Source organism: Mobula hypostoma, chromosome 13 (genome assembly GCF_963921235.1).
Source record: "Mobula hypostoma chromosome 13, sMobHyp1.1, whole genome shotgun sequence".
NCBI lineage: Eukaryota > Metazoa > Chordata > Chondrichthyes > Myliobatiformes > Myliobatidae > Mobula > Mobula hypostoma.
The window spans coordinates 88,259,226-88,284,686 of NC_086109.1; the positions used below are offsets into that span (position 1 = coordinate 88,259,226).

Sequence of the window (25,461 nt, forward strand, 5' to 3'; positions counted from 1 at the left end):
GAGTGAGTAAAGGATTTGAAAGCTGGAGGGGGAGGGGGAGATGCAAAATGATAGGAGAAGACAGGAGGGGGAGGGATTGAGCCGAGAGCTGGACAGGTGATAGGCAAAAGGGGATACGAGAGGATCATGGGACAGGAGGTCCGGGAAGAAAGACGGGGGGGGGGGTGACCCAGAGGATGGGCAAGAGGTATATTCAGAGGGACAGAGGGAGAAAAAGGAGAGTGAGAGAAAGAATGTGTGCATAAAAATGAGTAACAGCTGGGGTACGAGGGGGAGGTGGGGCCTAGCGGAAGTTAGAGAAGTCAATGTTCATGCCATCAGGTTGGAGGCTACCCAGACGGAATATAAGGTGTTGTTCCTCCAACATGAGTGTGGCTTCATCTTTACAGTAGAGGAGGCCGTGGATAGACATGTCAGAATGGGAATGGGATGTGGAATTAAAATGTGTGGCCACTGGGAGATCCTGCTTTCTCTGGCGGACAGAGCGTAGATGTTCAGCAAAGCGGTCTCCCAGTCTGCGTCGGGTCTCACCAATATATAAAAGGCCACATTGGGAGCACCGGATGCAGTATATCACCCCAGTCGAAACTGCTCACCCTTTCCACTTCTTATCCCTCGATGAGGATGGGGTGCGAGGTTGTTGCCCTTTTGAAGTTGATGGGAACCTTTGACTATAGCAGCGAGAGACTGCAGATGCCCTTCAACATGTCTGCCAGTTGGTTGGCACAGGTTTTCATTCCCCTAGCAGATTCACCACTGGGGCCTGACTCCTTCTGAGAGATCATCCTTTTGAAAGATGTTCTGATGTTATTCCCGAAGACAGAGGTCACAGGGTCACCAGGTGCCTCAGGGACTCGCATAGTTGTAGTTTTGTTCCCCCTTCCAAAACATGAATAAAAGACATCGAGTTCCTCTGGGAGTAAAGCATCACAACCATTCATGATGTTAGGTTTTGCTTTGTAGTCAGTATTAGCCTGCAAACCCTGCTAGAGCTGACGGTCGTCCGATTCCATCTCTAACCTCAATCGGAGTTGTTTTCTCACTCTTAAGATAACCTTCCATAGTTCATACCCGGACTTTTTGTATAGTTCTGAATCATTGGTCTTGAATGCCACAGATCTAGCCCTCAGCAGACTATGAATCTTCTGGTTCATCCATGGCTCTTGGTTTGGGTATGAACATTATGTTCTTGAAGGCACACGCTCATCCGTACATTGCACGGGGTTAGAAGGTTAATTGGTCACATTGGTGTAACTGGGCTGCATGGGCTTGCTGGACTGGAAGATTCCATTACCATTCTGTATCTCTAAAAAAAAGCATCTACACTCAGTGGCCACTTTATTGGTCACCTCCTGTACCTAATAAAGTGGCCACTGAGTGTATGTTTGTGGTCTTCTGCTTCTGAAGCCCATCCACTTCAAGGTTCGACATGTTGTGCATTCAGAGATGCTCTTCTGCATGTCCCTGTTGTATACATTGTTATTTGAGTTACTGTCGCTTCCTGTCAGCTTGAACAAATCTGGCCATTCTCTTTAGCAAGGCGTTTACACCCATAGAACTGCCACTCACTGGGTGTTTTTTTTTTCGTTTTTCGCACCATTCTCAATAAACTCTGGAGATTGTGGTGGGTAAAAATACCAGGAGATCAGCATTTTTCTGAAATACTCAAAACACCCCATCCGGCACTTACAATCATTCCATGGTCAAAGTCACTTAGATCACATTTCTTCTCCATTCTGATGTTTGGTCTGAACTACAACCGAGCCTCTTGACCTTGTCTTCATGCTCTTATGCACTGAGTTGCTGCCACATGATTGGCTAATCAGATATTTGCATTAACAAGTGGTGTACAGTTGCGTCTAATAAAATGGTTATTAGTGCATTCTTCTTTGTTGTTCTTTGACAGGGTGTATTTTAAATGCTATTTTGCTATTTAATGGTTGTTATTTGAACTGTTGCAATTCACGTTTTGGGAATACTTCCACAATGCATGATAAGTTGGGAACACCAGGACATTGAACCAGAGGTGATGAAGGAGCTAAAAAATATCCTGGCAAGAATGGTTGACTAACTTGAAGAGAAACCTGATGGTTCTCATGCACCGGCTGCTCTTAGTCTTCCAGTCTTTGGTGAAGATTACCATTTTGGTAGTTCTTTCAGAAAAGCGATGGCAGTTTGTGGCAATGGTGTACATTGCTGTCGATGCACACAGTGTACACTGATGGGAGTAGATGCGATTCCCCATTTGGCACAAAGCACCTATCTCTGTTAAATTTCAGATTAATATACACGTGGATCAAACTCCACCAGAACAGGCAGGGAATTGTACTTCTTTTCCCTTTTCCCTACCATGATTCCCTTCTCCCTGCACCCTTCCCTCTCTCAGTTCACAATAGAGACAAATATCGGAATCAGGTTTATCATCACTCACGTATATCATGAAATTAGTTTTTATTTTATAACAGCAGCAGTACAATGCAATACATAAAATTACTACAGTATTGGTCAAAAGTCTGAAGTACCCTAGCTATATATATTGTGCCAAAGACTTTTGCACAGTGTTGTAGCATCAGATCACAAGAAAAACGTAAACTTACACAATTTTTATAAGAGAAAACACAATTAGAACAAAATTAGAACCCCTGTCCTCTTCTGTCTTTTTCCATTCCCCATTCTGGTTACCTTCTCACCTCTTTTCTTCTCACCTGTCCAACGCCTGGTATCCCACCTTCCCTTTCTTCCATGGTCCACTGCCCTCTCTTATTAGATTCCTTCAATTTTCAGCCCTTTACCTCTTCCATCTATCACCTTTCAGCTTTTCATTTCATCCCCCTCCCCCACACACCCACCTTTGCCCTCACCTGGTCTCACCTATCACCTACCAGCTTGTACTCCATTCCCTCCCCAACTTTCTTATTCTGGTTCTCTGCCTTTTCTTTTCAGCCCTAATGAAGAGCCTCAGTCCAAAATATCAATTGTTTATTCCCCTCCATTGATACTGCCTGACTTCTTCCAACATTTTGTGATTGTTGCTCAAGACTTCCAGCATCAGCAGGCTGCATCACAGCTGATATGAAAACACCAATGCCCTTGAAAGGAAAATCCTACAAAAAGTAGTGGATATGGCCCAGTCCATCACGGGTAAAGCCCTCCCCACCACTGAACAGATCTACAGGGGGCGTTGGCACAGGAAAGCAGCATCAGAGGGGTAATAACTGTTCCTGAGCGGATAACTTCATTCAATTTTCACTCGCTCCATAACCCAGCGGTCCCCAATCACCGGGCTGCAAAGCATGTGCTACCGGGCCACGAGGAAACGATATGATTTGGCAATAAGAGTCAGCTGCACCTTTCCTCATTCCCTGTCACAGCCACTGTTGAGCTTGAATGCATGCGAGGTCATTACCCGCGTGTCATCCACGTCAGCGTGGGAAGGAAATCAACTCCTTGAGCTTGCAAATGACGGCGGGCTGAAAAGTATGTTTGACATAACATCTCTGCCAGCATTCCGGATCAAAGTCAAGGCTAAATATCCTGAGATAGCCATGGAAGCACTGAAAACGTTGCTTCCATTTCCAACTTATCTCTGCAATGAACGCAACAAAAACTAAATTGCGGAATAGACTGGACGTAAGGAACCAACCACCTTTCGAGTATCGCTGTCTCCCATCACCCCTCGATAGGACCGTGTTGTTGCAGGAAAACAAGCCCAGGGCTCCCACTGATTCAGCGATATTGGTGCGTTGCAATGATTTTATATGTTCATACGAGGAAAATATGTGCTGTGTGTTTAATATCCAAACGTTACTTAAAATGTTATGATGCTCTTGACTTATAAGTGACTTATATAACCATATAACAATTACAGCACAGAAACAGGCCATCTTGGCCCTTCTAGTCCATGCCGAACGCTTACTCTCACCTAGTCCCACTGACCTGCACTCAGCCCATAACCCTCCATTCCTTTCCTGTCCATATACCTATTAGGGTTATTGGATTTATTGATTATGGCCTCAAGAAAATGAATCTCAGGGTTGTATATGGTGACATATACAGTATGTACTTTGATGACAAATTTACTTTCAGCTTTGAACTTTGTGTTTAGAAGAAAACGAAGTCCATTGTAGTGCAAAGTGGTCAGTGTTGCTATACCAAGGAAGCTTAGTGGTTTCAAGAACCTAGTTGTGAAGGGAACTAGCTGAACCTGGTGGTGTGGGACTTCAAGCCCGATCAGGCACCTCCTTCCCAATGGTACTGGCAAGAAGATGGCATGGCCATCAGAAGACACAAATTAGCTGTCAAAACCAGAAAAGGCTTTGAACTGTTAACGTGATCAATGACTTCTATACCACCAACACCTCCTAGATAGTAGGGAAGCTTCATCAGTGCCTATACTATCTTTGGAGTTTAAAGAATCTGCTTCAAAAGCTGCTGGTAAACTTTATTGACATGTACTCGAGAGCATACTGACCTACTGCATGACAGTATGGGTAACGATCGTAAAGATTGACCAAGAAGCACTTCAGAGAGTGATTAGGTCTGCACGGAACTGCATTGGGACACAACTACCAGATATGGAAACCATCTAGAACTCATGATGTCTATAGAGGGATGGACTCATCCCTCCCCAGTAATCACCTTTTCAATCTTCTCCCATCCAGCAGGAGATCTCTGTACGGATGTCCAGACTGAAAAACGTTCTTTTCCCCAGGGTCTGTTGTGCAACTGAACAATGCCCCCACCCACCCAACCCTAGTCCATAGGCACTATGGACAATCTCTAAGTGCAATACACGGGCATAATTCTTGATACTATTTTTGATTTAATCATCGTATTTTATAACATGGGCTTATGCAACACTTGAATGGGGCAGCCACTGTTTCTTTTAATTTTAGAGTCATTTATTTTTAATTTAGTTGTAACTTAGATGTTCATTCTAAATAACTCAGACATCATCTTAAATGTGGTCATTATGCTTTTGGTAAGTGAAATGCAAGTGTGCTGTTTTGCACTGAATGAAGCAGCACTGCAATCTAGTTGTCTTCAGCAATGACAATAAAGCTCTAACAAACTACTGAGCCCTAGAGGTTAAATGCTACCTGACACGGGTAATTAAGGTCATCATAGCACAGGAGAGCTGCAAGGATTCTAAAAATTCCACCGATGTTTGCTAAAATAACCTTCAACATTTGGCAAGGAGTCATGCCTCTAGTACTCATTCCTGCAACCTAGCTCCAGTGGAAGATAGACGTGGTAGCCAATGTTGTTGTGATCCCTTATATCAGGGTTTAGTCAGCTGAACTTAAATTCAAATTCACATTCAAGTTTATTGTCATCTGCCTGTACATATATACAACCAAATGAAACCACCTTGCTCCGGACCATGTGCAACCACAAGACGTATATCACACCAGCACATAAAGCAAAAGTAAGTCATTACTACACGCGTAGCCTCTCCGGTGAAATGATATTGCATTTGTTAAATAGGGGCCGTGCACAATTCTGATTTGTTGGAGACAGATGTGAGAGCACGGAGGAACATCTGGAGTAACTTCTGAAATGCCCACAACACACATCAAAGTTTCTGGTGAACGCAGCAGGCCAGGCAGCATCTCTAGGAAGAAGTACAGTCGACGTTTCAGGCCGAGACCCTTCGTCAGGACTAACTGAAGGAAGAGTTAGTGCAAATCTCTTACTAACTCTTCCTTCAGTTAGTCCTGACGAAGGGTCTCAGCCTGAAATGTTGACTGTACCTCTTCCTAGAGATGCTGCCTGGCCTGCTGCGTTCACCAGCAACTTTGATGTGTGTTGCTTGAATTTCCAGCATCTGCAGAATTCCTGTTGTTTGCGTTCTGAAATGCCTGGTTCACTGCCGCTGCTACTGTGCGATCGAGAATCTCTGGAGGGAAAGCCTCAAAATCCTCAGCTTTGCCTGCTGCGGGCAACCGGGGTTGGGGTTGAAGCGTTCCGCAGAGATGGTGCTTGGTGCTTGGTGTCGGAGGGTTGGTCGGAGCTCGAAGTTTTTGGACGACTCAGAGTCGGACTGTGGTCGGGTATGGCAGGGAGAGTTTTCTTCCTTCTCCCGTCTGCGTGAGATGTGGGACTTTCGAAAGACTTTGAACTTTTTACCGTGCTCATGGCCTGTTCTTCATCTTGTTATGATATTGCTTGCACTGTTGTAATTATATGTTATAATTATGTGGTTTTTGTCAGTTTTTCCAGTCTTAGTCTGTCCTGTGTTTCTGTGATATCACACTGGTGGAATATTGTATCATTTCTTAATGCATGCATTACTAAATGACAATAAAAGAGGACTGCATGTCCTCATAATCTAATCTAAAAAAAATATAATTCAAAATGTATGCAGTGCACAGCACAGGTGAACAGTAAACACTCAACAGTACAGTAAACAGTAAACAGCTCACTGTCCTAGTGATGAGATCTTGGTGAGGGCAGGGTATTCATGTGTCTCACTACATGTTACCAGTCTGGCATTCCTAGACTTGAGGTGCTCCTGATGGTAGTGGGTCAAAGAGATTGTAGGATGGGTGGTAGGAATCCTCAATATGCTTTGGGCCCTTTGTATACAGCACTCCCAAATAGGGAGAGGGAGATCCCAGTGATCCTTTCAGTGATTTCAATGCATATAATGCACTTTCTGCAGGAGTTCTCTAGATCTGTCATAGAGTTCCTTAATAATGGCTCAGAGGCATGGAAGTAATCTCTAACACCTGAGGGTGGGTGAGAATATCTAGTCCAAAGATGATTTATTATTTTGTTAAGGATGACTCATACTACACAATGTCTGAATGCCTTAAAACTGACAGAATTAGTGACTCACACAAAATGCTGGAGGAACTCAGCATGCCAGGAAGCATCTATGGAAAAGAGTAAACAGTTGATGTTTCGGGTCGAGACCCTTCATCCTGGTGTTTGAGAACTGGTGACTGTGGTGGACAAGGCAGGAATCAATATAACACAAGCGAAAGAGATTCCTGCTGTGTGGATTATGAAATGGGATGAGAATTCTGCAGGACAGATGGGCTTGCCGTCATTTTACTCAAAGTGCACTTGCGTGATTTTATATTTACAGCAGGCAGCTGCAGGCTCACAAATCAACAGGCTATTGCATGGTAAGACCTGAATCTGGACAATGTTAATTTGGCTGCACTGAGACTAAACCAGGGACGAGCCGTGAAGCAGATAATGTTAATGAATGTTGATGGAGTGTGGCCTTGCAACATGTTCTGTCTGCTCATTGGAGCCAAACACTGTAAATGCACCTCTCAAATATGAGTTGTTGGCCAGCGTGAGCGAAAAGAAACAATGCTATCCCTTAATTCTCTTTTAATGATATTGGAGAATGGATCCAGCTTTCAGGCAAGAGCCAATTCCACAATTCTGCTTACGTCTGATCTGATAATGCATCACAGCTCACTCAGGTATTTTAGTCGTCCTTTTTATTTATTTAGAGATTCAGCATGGTAACAGGCCCTTCTGGCCCAATGAGATCATAACACCCAACTTCACTCATGTAACCATCATGGGTAAAGCCCTCTCCACTACTGAGGACGTCTACATGAAACACTGTCACAGGAAAGCAGTATCCATTATCAGGGACCCCACCACCTTGGACATACTGTCTTTTATTTATTTTTATTGAGGTACAGTGCAGATTAGGCCCTTCGAGCCGCACTGCCCAGTGATCCCTCGATTTAATCCTAGCCTAATCATTAACCTACCAACTGGAACATCTTTGGAATGTGGATAACCAAGAGAAAATTCATGTGTTCACAGGGAAACCGTACAAACTCCTCTCAGGCAGCGGCGGGAATTGAACCCGGGTCATTGGTGCTGCAAGGCGTTGTGCTAACCACTATGCTACCGTGCTCTTCTCACTTCTGCCATCAGAAAGAAGGCAACATGAGCCTCAGGACTCACACTACCAGTTTCAGGAACAGTTTCTTCTCCTCAACCATCAGATTCTTGAACCAAAGGGGATTACTTCACCCAACTTCATTTGCCTCATCATTAAAGTGTTCCCATAACTTATGGACTCACTTTCAAAGACTCTTCACCTCATGTTCTCGATATTTATTCCTTCCTTATTTGTTATTATTTTTCTTTATTTTTTCATTTGCACAGTTTGTTGACTTTTGTACGGTAGTTGAACACCCAAGTTGGTGTGGTCCTTAACAGGAATTCTGCAGATGCTGGAATTTCAAGCAACACACATAAAAGTTGCTGGTGAACGCAGCAGGCCAGGCAGCATCTCTAGGAAGAGGTGCAGTCGACGTTTCAGGCCGAGACCCTTCGTCAGGACTAACTGAAGGAAGAGTGAGTAAGGGATTTGAAAGTTGGAGAGGGAGGGGGAGATCCAAAATGATGTAGTCCTTCGTTGATTCTATTGTGGTTATTATTCTATGGATTTATTGAGTTTTCCCACAAGAAAGTGAATCCTAGGGTTATATATGGGTGACATATATGTACTTTGAAAATAAATTTACATTGAACTTTTAACTTTAACTTACTAACCTGTGCATCTTTGTAAAGTCAGAGGAAATGAACGTGGTCACAAAGAGAACATACAAACTCCTTAAGGCAAACTTTCTGCCACAGTTTCTAGTTCCATCTGGTAGTGGAACGGTATGTAGAGTTCTCAGGTTTAAATAACACAACTACGTGGGGTTTTGACGTCGAAGACCAAAAACAGAGCATTGCATCTTTTCTCACTTTTGTTTTTTTTTTTGGTGAGGAGATATAATCTCTGAAGATTGCAACCTTCTCATGGCGGAGAGGCTAGTGAGTTTCAGAGATCCCAAGAGAGATGTTGTCTGGAGCTTAGCTCCTGGAAGGTCACCCATGGCAGTAAGGTCAAAGGAGATGTTACAATAAGAGAGATCCTCAGTGGTGGTGGTGGTGGAAGATGATCACACATCACAATGGGAGGAAGAGTGCAGCAGTGAAGGGTTCCCAGACATCTTGCACTCCATGTCTCTGGACCCTAACCCTGATTTGTCAAGGACTGTGTGCTGGCAGCATACGCAGCAGTCTCTCCGCGTTAAACAAAGTCACGCATTGGTATTCCCCATTACGAGAATCCACCCTAACGTCCTGGTTATATTGATCCCAAGTCAGCCTCTACAGCAACCTGAGGACCCACCAACAGACAGTCCCTGAGGAGAATGTCATACTCTATTTGAGTGATCGCACTACTACACTCAACTAAAATTCATTGTCAGTCTGGGTGGCCCCCAACCTGACGACATGAACATCCATATCTCTGATGTTCGGCAATTTCTCCCCCCCTCCCCCTTTTCTCTTTTTCCATTCCCCAATCTGGCTCCCCTCTTACCTCTTCTCTTCTCCTCATGTGCCTCACACCTCCATCTTGTGCCCCCCTCCTCTGCTTTCTTCCAAGGTCCATTCTCCTCTCCTACCAGAGTTCTTTTCTAGTCGTTTACAGTTTCCACCTATCATCTCCCAGATTCTTGCGTCATCCCCTCCCCACTTCCACCCACCCATTTGTCCCTCACCTGGCTTCACCTATCACCTTCTAGCTTGTACTCCTTCCCCTCCCCACACCTTATTCTGGCTTGGTCCCTCTTCATTTCTAGCCCTGATGAAGGGTGTACAGCTGAAATAGCAACTGTTCATTCCTTACCATAGATGCCGCTTTCCCTGATGAGTTCCACCAGCATACTCTGTGTGTTCCTCTGTATCTGCAGAATCTCTTGTGTTTACAATTCATCGTCCACAGGCGAGGTTAGTGGAGGGATCAAAAGTAGAGAGTCATTTTGCTTCACTGAACAACGTGTTGGGTAATTATAAATACTGAACGACTTACTTTGCTTCTTAATTCAATGAAAGCATGAGTTTGCTCCTGCATAATTATTGAGCAGATGATGTAGCTTCTGACTTCCAAGAAATAATTACTGTAATTGGACGAAACCATTCTGGCTGGATTCCGATCAAAAATGAACAAGTTAGATAAGAAAACTCCAAGGAATTATTTATCCAAAGTCCAAGTTCATTGAAGCATCTTGCATAAAGTTGAAAGATACTTGATGTGTTTGTAGGTTGTAGTGTAGCTGCTTTTGAGAATGCAAGAATGCATTTTTGGCAACAAATGGCTTTTCAAATACTTAACACTATCTCTTGGACCTCCCTTAAATGATCTCAAGTCTTCAGTTACTAAGGTCCGAGAAGCTTTGAAACAAATCACAGGTCTACCACTTCAGAATCTGAATGTGAATCAGAATCAGGTTGGATATCACCGGCACACTGTATGGCATGAAGTTTTTTGTTGTATAACGGCAGTGCAGCGCAATAAATAATAAGAAACATTACAAGTTACAATTATATTTATTGGCAATGAGAAGAGGGCAAAGGCCAGTGTCCATGATGAACTGCAACTTTTTCTGACCCTGTGCAATGGCCCCTCCATAACAGACGGTGACGCAACCAGTTAGAATGCTCTCCACAGTATATCTATAGAAGTTTGTTAGAGTCTTCCGTGATATACCAAATCTCCTCAAACACCTAATGAAATATAACCGCTAATATGCATACTTCAATGGCTGGGCCCAGGATAGATCCCCAGAGACATTAACACCCCCAAGAACTTGACCTGACACTGCAATGTTAGCACTCAACTGGTCAGGTATTAGACACCACTTGCGATTGCTCATCCGATGCTGAGATTGCACACGTACGATTAGAAACTTTGACTAAAGATCTCCATATCATCTTACTCGTAAAGTTTACAAGGTTCCCAAGAAATAATCATGCTCATCCATAGAGTATGCATTCTTATCGAGGTAAAACAGTAGTTCAGCTCAAAGCCTTCATCAGTAGCCATTTGTGAACTTTTGAGGGCATTGGTTGGCTGCTTCTTCATGGGAAAATGGGTAAGATCTCAGTGTGTATCAGTGCTTAATGAATGCAGTTTTTGGAAGGCTGACATCAATTTTTTAGCTTCAGCCAAGACATTATGCAGAGTGAAAGAGAGAGCCAAGACACAGCCTACTCAACATCTTGGTAATCATGATTGGCAACAGCTTTAATCTCTACTTCATCATAACAAAAGCCTTGACTACTTTCCAGTGTTTCTGAAGCAATCTGTTAAAATTGCTCCATTGACATTAATTAAATGAGGCACCTTAGTCCTCTGAAAAAATGTTTGTGATTTCTCGTTCTGAAAGAAAATGAACTGCAATTATAACAAAAGTGTCTGCTCTTTCTTTCAAAGCTAGCAGAATTCCTGATCGTTAAGGTAAACTATTTGGCTGCAATTGAATCCTTGGTAATAAGTTGGCAATGTCAGGAAGCAAAATAGTGCATTTTTCTGCTACACTTTCTCAGTGACTTAAACAGAATTTGAACACCAAATTGAGAATAGTTACCCAGAACAACATACTGACAAAAACTGTGTAGATTCTTGCTGACAATATTGTACTTCTCTGTTTTGCCGTGAATGCCTGCAAGAAAACAAATCTCAGGAGAGTATATGGTGATATATACATACAGTACTTCAATAATAAATTTACTTTGAACTTTGAAACACTGCTTAGAAGACACTTGGAGTATTGTGTTCAGTTTTGGTCACCTCATTATAGGAAGGATGTGGAAGCTTTAGAGACAATGCAGAGGAGGTTTACCAGGATACTGTCTGGATGAGAGAACATGTCTTATGAGGAATGGTTGAGCAAAATAGGGCTTTTCTCTTTGGAGCGAAGGAGGATGAGAGGTGACTTGATAGAAATGTATAAAGTGGTAAAAGGTTTGGAGGAAGGTAGAGGGGGGATGTCATAGGTAGGTAGAAGTCGTTATGGTGAAGGGTAAGCTGGTTTTCTGTAAATATACAGTCCTATGCAAAAGTCTTATGCATGTGTGTATATAGAGCTAGGATGCCCAAAACGTTTGCACAGTACTGTATTTGTCAACGTGAAGCGGAAAGTGAGTTTCCAAATCTAGTGGGAACAAAGGATACTGGAAATGATGAGACTGGAGCACCGCGGAAGGGGTGAGGGACAGGTGGCAGAGAAGGAGTACCGGGGCGGGAGAATGGCGCAGGTGCAGACATACCCGGTTCTAAGACAGCAGGCAAGGTCATATGATTCCATTCAGCTGGTTAATTGATCATTTCAGAATGTTTCTGGTGCTTCCCACTTCCTCCCACTTTTCCCAAACATGATTCCCCTCTCCCTACTCCCTTCCCACTCTCAATCCACAATAGAGACCCATATCAGAATCATGTTTATCATCACTCATATATAGCATGTCATGAAATGTGTTTGTTTTGTAGCAGCAGTACAGTGCAATACATAAAATTACTACAGTACCGTGCAAAAGTCTAAGCATCCTAGCTATATATATATATATATATATATGGGTATGTGCTTAAAACATCTGCACAGTACTGTACTTAGTTTTGTGAAAATGCTGCTGGAAAAGTTGTACTTCATCCTATGAAAGTAAGAAGTCAGCACTACAAACAAGTAGCCAACCCGAGCTACCAATCTTCTCTTTCATATCATAGAATAAGAGGGCTCAAAGCTTAGATACCTCATTTAAACTTTTCAGATTAGTAAGAAGGTAATAATGCAATCACAGAAATTGAAATTCTAAACATTTTTATTTAAAAGAAGTTCAACAGTTAATCTATTTCCAACATATTAACTAAGTGTTTCATAAAAATTGTGCACAATTCTCTTCCTGAAATATTCAAAAAAAACTTCCCATGCTCTCTGTTGGAGATCGACTCGTCTTTTCCTAATTTAAAAAAACAATGCAAAAAATTTTAGTAGCCCCGTTCAAAAGTGGCTCAGTGCAAATGAAGAGTAGTTTCATGAAGAAACTGTTCTGCTTTTCTCTGTAACTAGTTTTTCAGAACAACCGTACACAAACTCTAGTTGCCAGTGCCATGCCAGGTTCCTTGATTTCATGCCAATCATCACCCTTCACTTGATTCTTTCATCTTCATCATCTGTTCCCATACGTTTCAAACTGTCACATCTGTCAAACTCCCAGCTGCAATGACACTGATACTCATCAGAAGCCCGAAACACAGATTTGGCAGCTTTCCGCTCTGCGAGACTCACGGGCCAAGAGAAGTCTTTGTCCAAGATCTTAGGAGGAGTAGCTGCCAAAAGCTCGAGGTGAAGATTCCTGTAGATAAAGTAGAAGACCACTTTGTAAAGACTGATTACAAACATAGTATTTCTTGATTTGTGACAAGAGTGAAACAAAAAAAGGCTTGTTATAAAAAGACAAAAGCTCAGAATTGTGTAAAGTACCAATGTGTACAAAGCATTTCAAAACCATTGCTAATGAGATATCATCTAAGGATTCACGGGGAGTAATTAGGAACAGATGTCTTTATTTTAATGCCTAGTGTCAGATGGGGGAAGTGGAACATAGAGCATAGAACAGTGCAGCACGATATAGGTTCTTCGTTCTACGATGTTGTGCAAGCCTTTAAATTATTCCAAGATCAATCTAGCCCTTCCTTCCCCCCGTAGCTCTTTTCTTTCATCCATGGGGCTCTCCAACAGTCTCTTAAATGCCCCTAATGTATCTGCCTCTACCATCACATCTGGAGGAGTGCCCCACGCCCCACCTGTCTTCTATGTAAAAAAAAAAGCTACCTCTGACATCTCCCCTACATTTTCTTCCCATCATCTTAAAATTATGGCTTGTTGTATTAGCCATTTCTGCCCAAGAGAAAGGCAACAGCTGTCCACTCTGCCTCTGCCTCTGTCAACATATACACCTCTATCAAGTCGTCTCTTAGCCCCCTTCGCTCCAAAGAGAAAAGCCCCAGCTTGCTCAACCTTTCCTCATAAGACATGCTCTCTAATCCAGGCAGCATCCTGGTAAATCTCCTCTGCACCCTCTCCAAAGTTTCAGCATCTATCCTATAATGAGGTGACCAGAGCTGAAGACAATATTCCAAGTATGGTATTCCCAGAGGTTTATAAGGATGCCGCATTACCTGGCAGGCTTTGAACCAATCAATGCAGGCCTACACAGCATATGTCTTCTTGACCACCCTGTTAACTTGTGTGGAATCTTTACGGGGATCTAATGATTTGGATCTCAAGATCCTTCTGTTCACCCACACTGCTAAGAATCCTGATACCCACCCTGCATTCTGCCTTCAAGTTTACCTTTCCAAAGTGTATCACTTAACATTTTCCTGGATTGAACTCCATCTGCCACTTCTCAGCCCAGCTCTGCGTCTTATTGGTGTCAGGTTGTAACTTATGACACTGTCCACAACACCACCAACCTTTTGTGTCATCTGCAGACTTACTAACCCACCCTTCCACTTGCTCATCCAAGTAATTTATAAAAATCCTGAAGAGCAGGAGTTCCAGAATGGATCCCTGCAGAACACCACCGGTCACCAACTTCCAGGCAGAATACACTCCAGCTGCAACCTTCTATAGGCAAACCAACTCTGAATCCACACAGCCAAGTTTCCCTGGCTCCCATTCCTCTGACTCTCTGAATGAGCTTATCATGGGGAACCTTGTCAAGCACCTTACTAAAATCTATACACACCACATCCACTGCTCTACCTTCATCAATATGTTTTACTACTTCCTCGAAGAAATCAAGCAGGCTTGTAAAGCTCAAACTGCCCCTCGCACAGCCGTGCTGACTATCCCTAATCAGGCTACGCTTCTCCAAATGTTCATAAATCCAGTCTCTAAGAACCCTCCCCAATAGTTTGCCCACCACTGATGTAAGATCTATAATTCCCAGGATTATCCCTATTACCTTTCCTGGATAAAGGAATAACTTTTCCCACCCTCCAATCTTCCGGTACTATGCCTGTTGTTAATGGGGACGCAAAGATCGTTGCTAAAGCAGTAACAACCTCTTCCCATGGTAAGTTGGGGCATATCCTGTCTGGCCCCGGGGACTTATCTATCCCAATGTTTTTGAAAAGTTCCAGCATGTCCTCTTTCTTAATGTTGACATGATGCAGCGCATTATCCTGTTCTATGCTGTCCTCACATTTGTCAGTCCCTCTCACTGGTAAGTACTGAAGCAAAGTATTCATTAAGGACCTCGCCTACCTCCTTTGGCTCCAAGCACAAGCACATTTTCTCTTTTATCCCTGATCATATCCTCACTCAGATCATCCTCCTGTTCTTCACAACTGTGTAGAAGGCTTGAGTTTTGCATTAATTCCACTCACTAGGACTGTATCGTGGCCATTCCAGCTCATTAGTCCCTTCTTAAGCTAATTAGTGGCTACCTTATAACTATGAAGAGTCCTGATTTATCCTTGCTTCCTAAACTTTATGTATCTCTCTTCCTCTTGACTAGATGTTTCACATCTCTTTTCAACTATTGTTCATTCACCCTACCATCTTTTCCCTGCGTCAATGGGACAAACTTACCCAGAACCCAAAGTGGTGCACAATCAATAACATCTTCCTTACCATTGTGCGTTTCCGTGGGTACATCTGTTCCCAATTTACACTCCCAAGACCCTGCCTAATGGCATCAAAATTTACCCTTCTCCAATTAAATACTTTTCCATACTTGAGAGGGTCTGATGTCCTATTACTATTTTGTATTCTTGTGAAATATACCCTTTCTCTCCCTTCCTTTAGCTCAAGGCTAACTGGAACTGCAGAACAGTTGGCTTGAGCATGCTGAACGAAACCTGAACCTGCATGACCCAGATACCTGATCCGTGAACCAGACAGGGATCGCACTCACTGGGAATAGGAAAGATAATGGGAGTTTAAAAGAAATTTAAAGTGTGGTTATGATTAGGATATCGACACTAAGTGGCCACTTCATTAGGAACACCTGTTAATGCTCATTAACGCAAATATCTAATCAGTCAATCACATGGCAGCATAAAAGCATGCAGACATGGCCAAGAGGTTCAGTTGTAATTCAGGCTAAACATCAGAATGGGGAAGAAATGTGATCTAAGTGAGTATGACCATGGAATGATTGTTGGTGTCAGATGGGATCACTTGGGTATCTCAGAAACTTCTGATCTCCAGGGATTTTCACACACAACAGCCTTTAGAGGTTACAGGGAATCGTGTGAAAAACAAAACAAAAAATCCAGTGAGTGGTAGTTTTGTTGGCAAAAATGCCGGGTTAATGAGGGAGGTCAGAGGAGAATGGCCAGTCTGATCCAAGCTGACAGGAAGGTTGCAGTAACTCAAATAACCACATGCTACAATGGTGGTTACAAAAGAGCATCTCTCAATGCACAACATGTCGAAATGGATGGGCTACGACAGCAGAAGACTATGAACTACAGTACTATGCAAAACTCATAGGTACATGTTAAACATTCTGTAAAGTGAAGATGCTTTGAAATATAATGAAAAGTTTCTAAATATCAAAAAAATTACTATAAAAAGCAGTAAAAAGTAAATCTAAATCAAATCAATATTTGGTGTGACAACTGCATCAATTCTCATACAGTTTGTAAGATTACTGGTAAGTTGTTCCAAGCAGTTTGGAGAACTTGCCACAGCTCTTCTGCAGACTTTGGCTGTCTGGCATGCTTCTGTCTCTCCAGGTGATATTGAAATCAGGGTACTGTGAATGCCATGCCACCTGAAACCATATAAAAATCTAGGGTGCCTACTTTGGCACAGTACTGTATACTCAGTCCTCCAAGAGGACCACAACCTTGTCGTGGGGTGTGGAGGCTTGCTTGCATGCCCCAATGATCTGGAGAGCTATAGGTCAGGGCATTGTGCTTTGATTCCTGGTAGGGTCATCCATGCCAAACAGGTCAAAGGCTAGAGGCCAGAGTAAGAGTGGTCCACTGGTCCTCCAGATTTGGGAGTTCAGCTCAGGACTAGCTACCCAGGCTGGTCAAAAGAAATTGTTATGGAAACAGCAATGAAGATGGAGGACCTTCATTGCTGCCATCTGCCAGTGATGTAACAGGCAGTAAGTACGTACACTTAGTGGCTACTCTATTAGGTCTAGTGGGTACCTAATAAAGTGGCAACTGAATGTATTTTGCTATTGTCATTAGGGTGCAGACATTTAAAACCTGGAAAAGTAATGTGCTATTGAGAAGTGCAGTGGATGCAGATGGCGACAAGTGGCGATTCTGTGGGCTGAATGATGATGTAGAACGATTGGAGGAATAATGGGACTGCAGGAAGTGCCTGGTATCTGAAATCACTGAACCAAAAATTCAGAAGGCTGCAACGTGACCAGTCACAAAATGAGTTCCTGTTAATCAAACTTACACTGACCACTGAAATGGAATCGACTCCAGAAAGGCAAAGGTGGAATTGAAACAAAGCATTACAGTAACGAGTCACAGGGAAGTAACTAAACCATTCCTCATGTATCCAAGTGCAATTGAGAGAACTTTGTTGGAACCAGCTGACTGATTGATTTATCCATCTATTTATTTATTTACAGCTTATAGTAGGCCCTTCCCCTTCAAGCCACGTCACACAGCAATCCCCCGATTTAATCCTAGCCAAACCACAGGACAATTTACAATGACCAATTAACCTACCAAGTGGTACATCCTTGGACACCCGGAGGAAGCTCATGCAGTCATGGGGAGAACGTACAAATTCCTTACAGGCAGTGGCAGGTTGCCTGTACTGTAAAGTGTTGTGCTAACCACTATGCTACCATGCCACCTTAAAAAAAACAAAAGCATTTTACCTGAGAGGTTCCAAAAATTTTATCAAAGCCTTTTTATGTTTCCACATACAAGGGCTATCTAATTATGCCATATAGAAATTCAGTTTTAAAAAAAGCTTGGCAAAGGACATAGCAGCTTTGTTGTCCATCTTCCTTCTTTTAATCACTATGCAATAACCTCTCCCTCTGGGTGTTCATGACAGGTAGGTCAGGTTCAGCTCCAATGCCTGCCAACATTAATCAACTGCCAGGAAGTGCAAATGAACAAAACCATAAGTTTAAAATTTAAAACCAAAGTTTAAAGTGCTGTGCTCCTGTTGAAGGGTCTTGGACTGAAACATTGACTGTTTATTCATTTCCATAGATGCTGCCTGACCTGCTGAGTTCCACCAGCATTTTGTGCGTTGCTTTGCATTTCCAGCACCTGCAGACTTTCTCGTGCTCATACATATATTTGGTCTGATTTCACGTATTTGCCCGTGAAGGCAAGGCACGGAAGGTGGTAATGATGTTTGTCATGGAAGTGGGGTGTAAACCCGACTTCTTAGTGGGAGATTTTCTCCGTTCACACTCTGAATATAATTCAGGAGGAGAAAAAGGAAGAGCAGACAGAGTTCAAGATGAGCGAACCATCAAAAATCATAGAATTTTGAGTCTGGGTTAAGTCTTTCCTGATTTTTGTACCTTCTCAGTTCATTTCCTTATTTGCACTTATCCAGGATTTCACTCCCGCACCACCACTATATCAATATTAGCCACTTCTCTCCACAGCCCCCTTCATCCTCCCCCATGCACTGCCACTTTATGCTAACATTCCACACCTCGTACCTACACTAACGTAGCTCAATGGTATTACAGTGGTGAGGGTTTTTAATACTTCTCTTAATTTTATAGGTGCAGCGTAGAACAAGACCTTCTGGCCCAATAAGCCCCGCGGTGCCTAGTAACACACCGATTTAACCCTAACCTAATCACGGTACAGTTTACAATGACCAATTAACCCCTAACCGGTACATCTTTGAACTGTGGGAGGAAACCAGAGCACCCAGAGGAAACTCACACGCACATGGGAAGGAACATATAAACTTGCTTACAGAGGATGCTGGAATTGAACTCTGAACTCCGATGCCCCTAGTTGTAATAGCGTCATGCTACCATGGAACCCATGTGTGGCGCGTGGCTAAGTGGTTAGGGCTTTGGGCTCACGATCTGAAGGTCGTGGGCTCGAGTCTCAACCAAGGCAGTGTGTCTTGTGTCTTTGAGCAAGGCACTTAACCACACACTGCTCCAGTCCACCCAGCTGAAAATGGGTACCGGCAAATGCTGGGGGTTAACCTAGTGATAGACTGGCGTCCTATCCAGGAGGGAGTCTCATACTCTCAGTCGCTTCACGCCACAGAAACCAGCAAAAGCACCGGCCTGATGAGCCACAATGGGACAGACTTTGATGGGTTTTTTTTGACCATGGAACCAGGTTGTATTTTGTTAATCTGTAATCTTTCTAAATTTCCTTACAAAAATTTTAAGGTGGGTATTAAGTTTGCCATCACAGTACTGTCGACCAAAAACTGTTCTGCTCATCTTACTACTTCTGTAAGGGTTTTTGGTCCTCTCCATTGTGTTCAACTGTTTCGTATTCTCTTGGATAAAGTTCAATATTTCCACACTAGCATAGCGGTTAGTGCGATGCTCTTACAGCTTGGGGCGTCAAGTTCAGAGTTCAGTTCTGGTGTCCTCTGTAAGGAAGTTTATATGTTCTTCCTGTGAGTGCGTGGGTTTCCTCCAGGTGCTCCGGTTTCTTCCCACAGTCCAGAGGTACACTGGTTAGTAGGCTCATTGGTTATTGTAAATTGTCACGTGCTTAGGCTAGAGTTAAAGAGGTGGGTTGCTGGGTGTTGTGGCTCATTGGGCCAGAAGAACCTGGTCCACACTGCATCTCTAACAAACTTCTTACAGACGGCACGGGGATTGATCTCTGAAACTCTGACAGCCCAAGCTGTAATAGCAACATGCAAAGTTTAAACTGTCACTGCTCTTTCACTCGCTGCCTCAGTCTAAGCTGCATGAATGAAATTTTACTGTCCAACTGGGGTTTGGATGACAGAGGCTGTGACATCCTCTGCCAGATCTAAGACCATTTCTCTCAAAAGAGACTCCCTCAATCTGCATCTGGAATTTCACATTCTACCTTGTCACAGACGATCAAGTCCACACATCCTTGGATTTACAGGTTTAGTCAAATACATGCTCTCACTAATTACTGCAATTCTCCCTGCAGAGATTGTGATGAATTCTTCTGGCATTCTTTGGTATGTCTGATTGTTGAAGCTGTCTCATAATCAACTACAATAGCATCATCACTTTTTATACATTATAACCAGCACCAGCTTACTCACCGTCAACGATATATATACAGAAAACAGCCAACAATATCATGAAGGATCCCGCCCACCCAGCTCATGGACTGTCAGTCCCACTTCCATCAGGGAGGAGGCTATGTAGCAGCCACGCCAGGAACACCAGACCCAAAAACGTTTCTTTCCCCAAGCTGTAAAACTGATCAACACCTCCACCCATCAACCTACCCTTCTACATCCCCTACCAGCACCGCTTTATCATTTCCTGTCAGAGCCACCTTATGTACAGACCTTCCTGTACCTAGCATCACTTTATGGACATACAATCAATCTATGTATATAGGCTATATTATATTTATTGTTTTTATTATTATGTTCTTTATCATATTGTGTTTATTTTGTGCTGCATTGGATCTGGAGTAACAATTATTTTGTTCTTCTTTACACTTGTGCACTAGAAACGAGATTAAACAATCCTGAAACTTGTATGGTCTATTAGCATTCCCGAAGTGTTAAGGAGTGCTAGTCTCTCCATTGCTTCCACTTGCAAGCTGCTTGCCTCAAAAGCTAGACGCTAAATGTTCTGTCCTCCAACACATGTCAATAAGGTTTACATTTCAGGGCTACTTTTTAGCAAATATCACATCAATTAAATACATTTTGGATGCTTAGAGATATGGGAAAGGGCAGGAAAGTGGAATCAAGGAACAGAATCAAAAACTGAATTGCCTATTACTGCTAATTTTTTTCTTCAGAAAATATATCTTTCTTCCGAAAATATAACTTTCTTCCTTACAGTCTGGAAACAACTGCTTTGAGCAAATTCCTTGAGTTCAGTGAATCCCAAGGCATATACATATATTGATAATTAATTCACTTTGGAACTTTAAAATCTTTCTAACTGTCAGATTTCACTGGGCAACAATTTTTTTTCAAAGTGTTGCTTCCCTAGAATTTTGTTTTGTCTATGATAGACGGCTTGAAGTTAAATACAAATATGATTTCAGACTACTTGTATCACGTAGGAATTTGGAGAAACAAGAAATTATATTGAATATAATGTGTTTCATTGTGTAACAGTGCTGATGCTTTGTAATAGTTCAAATAAGCTAAAAATGTTTTGCTGATGCTTTTCACTTGTGTCCAACAATAATTATTGTTTGATTGATTGATTGGTTCCATTTGCCCTGATATAATTTCTTCATGACCACAATGTCTTGGTGAGAAGTTTCACCATACCCATCAATGACAACGTCAAGATTTGCAGGGAAGAAGTCAAAATGGGAATGCAGAAAATTACTCTTTAGTGACATGTTGCACTTCATGGCTTTGTATGCTTGATGCATGTTGTCTACCAGCTATATGTAGTCTGGTGTGCTGCAGTTGCCAAGAAGATTTTCAACAATATTCTTGAATGTGTTCCATGTGCTTTTCTCAGGTCCTACCTGAAGTTCTTCAAATTGCCTGTTATTGATGACCTGTTTGTTTTGTGGACCAACAAAATTGCCTTCCTTAATCTTGGCATCAGTTATTCTGACTGAATTATGAATTGAAATAACAAATATAGGTGATTTCAAAAAAATGTTATGTGATAGGGAAATTTCATGGTGATTTTCATGATCAGCAGCCCAAAATCCACAAGATACACCCAAAAGTGTTTAGGAAGCAACAGCTTTGTTGTCCAGTGTCATCAAGCTCCTAGAATCATCTCGGAAGTGTATTGACAGATTTAGAATAATAATCACTTCAGCTTCTAAGAGCCTCTTAGGCTTAGTGCTGTGTGCAAGCAGTTTTGGGTAGCTGAAGCTAACAAGTTTCATCTTACCAAATGAGAAAACAACTGAGGAACTTCCCCAATTAGAGTCTAGTTGTCTGATTAGGAGTCCATATTTTCTCCCTAGAGTAAGGGCACTAGACTCATACAGAAGCTAATAATGAACCTCCTGTAGTCATTTTTAAATTCTGAGAACTTCACTGTGACCAAGTATGACAAGAATTCTAGAGACAAAAAAAAGCACAAAACACTTCCCACAAAGAGAATTAATTCAAAACAGTGTAGGCTAATGCAGCAACTTCTTACACACAACTGAACCTAATACCGCAAGAGGATATCAACACACATCAAAGTTGCTGGTGAACGCAGCAGGCCAGGCAGCATCTCTAGGAAGAGGTACAGTCGACATTTCAGGCCAAGACCCTTCGTCAGGACTAACTGAAGGAAGAGTTAGTAAGAGATTTGAAAGTGGGAGGGGGAGGGGGAGATCCAAAATGATAGGAGAAGACAGGAGGGGGAGGGATGGAGCCAAGAGCTGGACAGGTGATTGGCAAAGGGGATATAAGAGGATCATGGGACAGGAGGTCCGGGGAGAAAGAAAAGGTGGGGGGGACCCAGAGGATGGGCAAGGGGTATAATCAGAGGGACAGAGGGAGAAAAAGGAGAGAGAGAGAGAGAAAGAATGTGTGTATATAAATAAATAACGGATGGGGTACGAGGGGGAGGTGGGGCATTAGCGGAAGTTAGAGAAGTCAGTGCTCATGCCATCAGGTTGGAGGCTACCCAGACAGAATATAAGGTGTTGTTCCTCCAACCTGAGTGTGGCTTCATTTTTACAGTAGAGCAGGCCGTGGATAGACATATCAGAATGGGAATGAGATGTGGAATTAAAATGTGTGGCCACTGGGAGATCCTGCTTTCTCTGGCGGACAGAGCGTAGGTGTTCAGCAAAGCAGTCTCCCAGTCTGCGTTGGGTCTCGCCAATATATAGAAGGCTCCCTCTGACTATACCCCTTGTCCATCCTCTGGGATCCCTCCCACCTTTTCTTTCTCCCTGGACCTCCTGTCCCATGATCCTCTCATATCCCCTTTGCCAATCACCTGTCCAGCTCTTGGCTCCATCCCTCCCCCTCCTGTCTTCTCCTATCATTCTGGATCTCCCCCTCCCCCTCCCACTTTCAAATCTCTTACTAGCTCTTCCTTCAGTTAGTCCTGACGAAGGGTCTCGGCCTGAAACGTCAACTGTACCTCTTCCTAGAGATGCTGCCTGGCCTGCTGCGTTCACCAGCAACTTTGATGTGTGTTGCTTGAATTTCCAGTATCTGCAGAATTCCTGTTGTTAGAGGATATCAATAATGTTTTAATGTCATTAGAGAATATTGCCTGGAACGTAGGAGAACCACTTACAAGTTTGCTACTTACTGGTTATGTGCAGTGCCTTGATCTTACAACAGTCCAAATCAGTGATTTTACAGCGAAATTTCATATAATTTAAATAAAAATGTTATATGGAGGGAATCAATATAAAACCGATAAGCAATATAGATGAAATTAAGAAATTTCTCTTGTGTACATATGGTACTGTGCAGAAGCCTTAGGTATATATACATACATACACATATGTAAATAAACATTTTTTTTCACAGCAATGCACTGTATTTTTCTATTATTATGTACTGCTGCTGCAAAGTCAACAAATCTCACGACATATGATGGTGATATCACACCTAACTCTGATTCCCACTCTCAGTCCACAATAGAGACCCATATCAGAATCAGGTTTATCATCACTCACGTGTGTCATGAATTTTTTTTGCAGCCATGGTGCAATGCAATACATAAAATTACTACAGTACTGTGCAAACGTCTTAGGCACCCCAGCTACAGTAAATTTATGTGCCTAAGACTTTTGCACAGTACTGTAGTTTTAAGATTTTGATAAATACTTTCCCTATTAGTGAATTGAGGAAGTGCCAATAATCCTCCTTTCCAGTCCAGGTAAGTTATTCTTTAAGAGGTGCTTAGGTGTTCTAATTGCACCTTTCAAGGATATTAACTTTCACTTTGCTTAGAATTCAAAACACTGCCCTTTCCGGTTCTTTCAGGAAAGCAAGTCAACAGATAACTAAAAGACACAAAGGAGCCTTTTGACCAAATGGAAGGCTACCTGAATGTCATTGTTAATAGAACCACAGTAAACTTTCCCGGTTTAACAACACAAACATAGACAGTGTAAGGATTGTGCAAGTTCAGATCAATGGAAGCTCTGTGGAACTAGGTGATAAATTGGTTTACTTGTTAGAGTAACATGGCAACAGTCACAATGGGATTAAAAAGCAGCCTAACCAACATCTGACAGTCTGGTGCTATGTTTCGTGGGAGGTGAGGGGAGGGCAGGCAAAGTTCAAAGTAAATTTATTATCAAAGTGTACACACTTTGGGGCAGCACAATAGTGTAGTGGTTAGTACAATGCTTTACGGTACCAGTGACCCGGGTTCAAGTCCCACCGCTGTCTGTAAGGAGTTTATATGTTCTCCTCTTGGGTTTCCTCCAGATGCTCTGGTTTCCTCCCACAGTTCAAAGGCCTACTGAAGGGTAGTTTAATTGGTAAATTGTCCCACAGTTAGGCTAGGGGTTAAATCGGGCATTGCTGGACAGTGCAGCTCAAAAGGCCGGAAGGGCCTATTCCGTGCTGTATCTCTATAAAATAAAATATGTCACCAAAGGGGAGAAAAAAACCAGAGGACATGGGTTAAGGGTGAGGGGGGGAAAGTTTAAAGGGAACATTAGGGGGGGCTTCTTCACATAGAGAGTGGTGGGAGTATGGAATGAGCTGCCAGATGAGGTGGTAAATGCGGGTTCTTTTTTAACATTTAAGAATAAATTGGACAGATACATGGATGGGAGGTGTATGGAGGGATATGGTCCGTGTGCAGGCCAGTTGGACTGGGCAGAAAATGGTTCGGCACAGCCAAGAAGGGCCAAAAGGCCTGTTACTGTGCTGTAGTTTCTATGGTTCTATATACTGCCCTGAGATTCATTTTCTTGTCAGCGTTCACAGTAAATACAAAGAAACAAAATAGAATCAACAAAACACCACACGCAACAAGATGGGCAAATGACCAATGTACAAAAGACAATAAACTATCAAATGCAAAAAGAAAAAAAACTAAATAATGATAAAAAAATAAATAATAAATATCGAGAACTTGAGATGAAGAGTCCTTGAAAGTGAGTCTACAGGCTCTGGGAGGAGATCAGTGTTGGGGTGAGTGAAGTTATCCCCTCTGGTTCAACAGCCTGCTAATTGAGAGGTCATCTATCAAGTAAGGCATGAAATGAGACTCCCTCCACTTATTGCAAAGATAATGGGCTGCTGACCTTGGGATCCTGGTCCTCTCCACCTTATTTCACATGTTTACAAGTTCAGAACCACAGACGCTTGGTCCTTCCATCTGGTATTAATTTCGGAAGCTCCTTCCTCATTTATTGTGTTTTTGTTTCCCTTCCTCCTTTTGTAAAAGGCTAAACATTTTTGATATTTTAAACAAAAGAGGCTGCTAGATAAATGTAAATGCAAGAGATTCTATAAGATGCTGTAAATCTTGAGCAACATACACAGAATGTTGAAGGAACTCAGCAAGCCAGGCAGCATTTACGGA

At 42.6% G+C, this 25,461-nt stretch overlaps 1 protein-coding gene across 2 annotated transcripts in view; it reads right to left on the bottom strand.

Moving 5' to 3' along the window:
* Positions 1–13,031: 13,031 nt before the first annotated feature.
* The window catches only part of LOC134356003 (kelch-like protein 25), a 56,417-nt gene continuing 43,987 nt past the window's right edge, over positions 13,032–25,461 (bottom strand). The window contains exon 4 of one of the 2 annotated variants that reach the window (XR_010020254.1): positions 13,032–13,170. The gene's annotated coding sequence lies outside the window, so the exon portion shown is untranslated. The remainder of the gene's footprint in view (positions 13,171–25,461) is intronic. The other variant, XM_063066552.1, reaches the window with a different exon arrangement.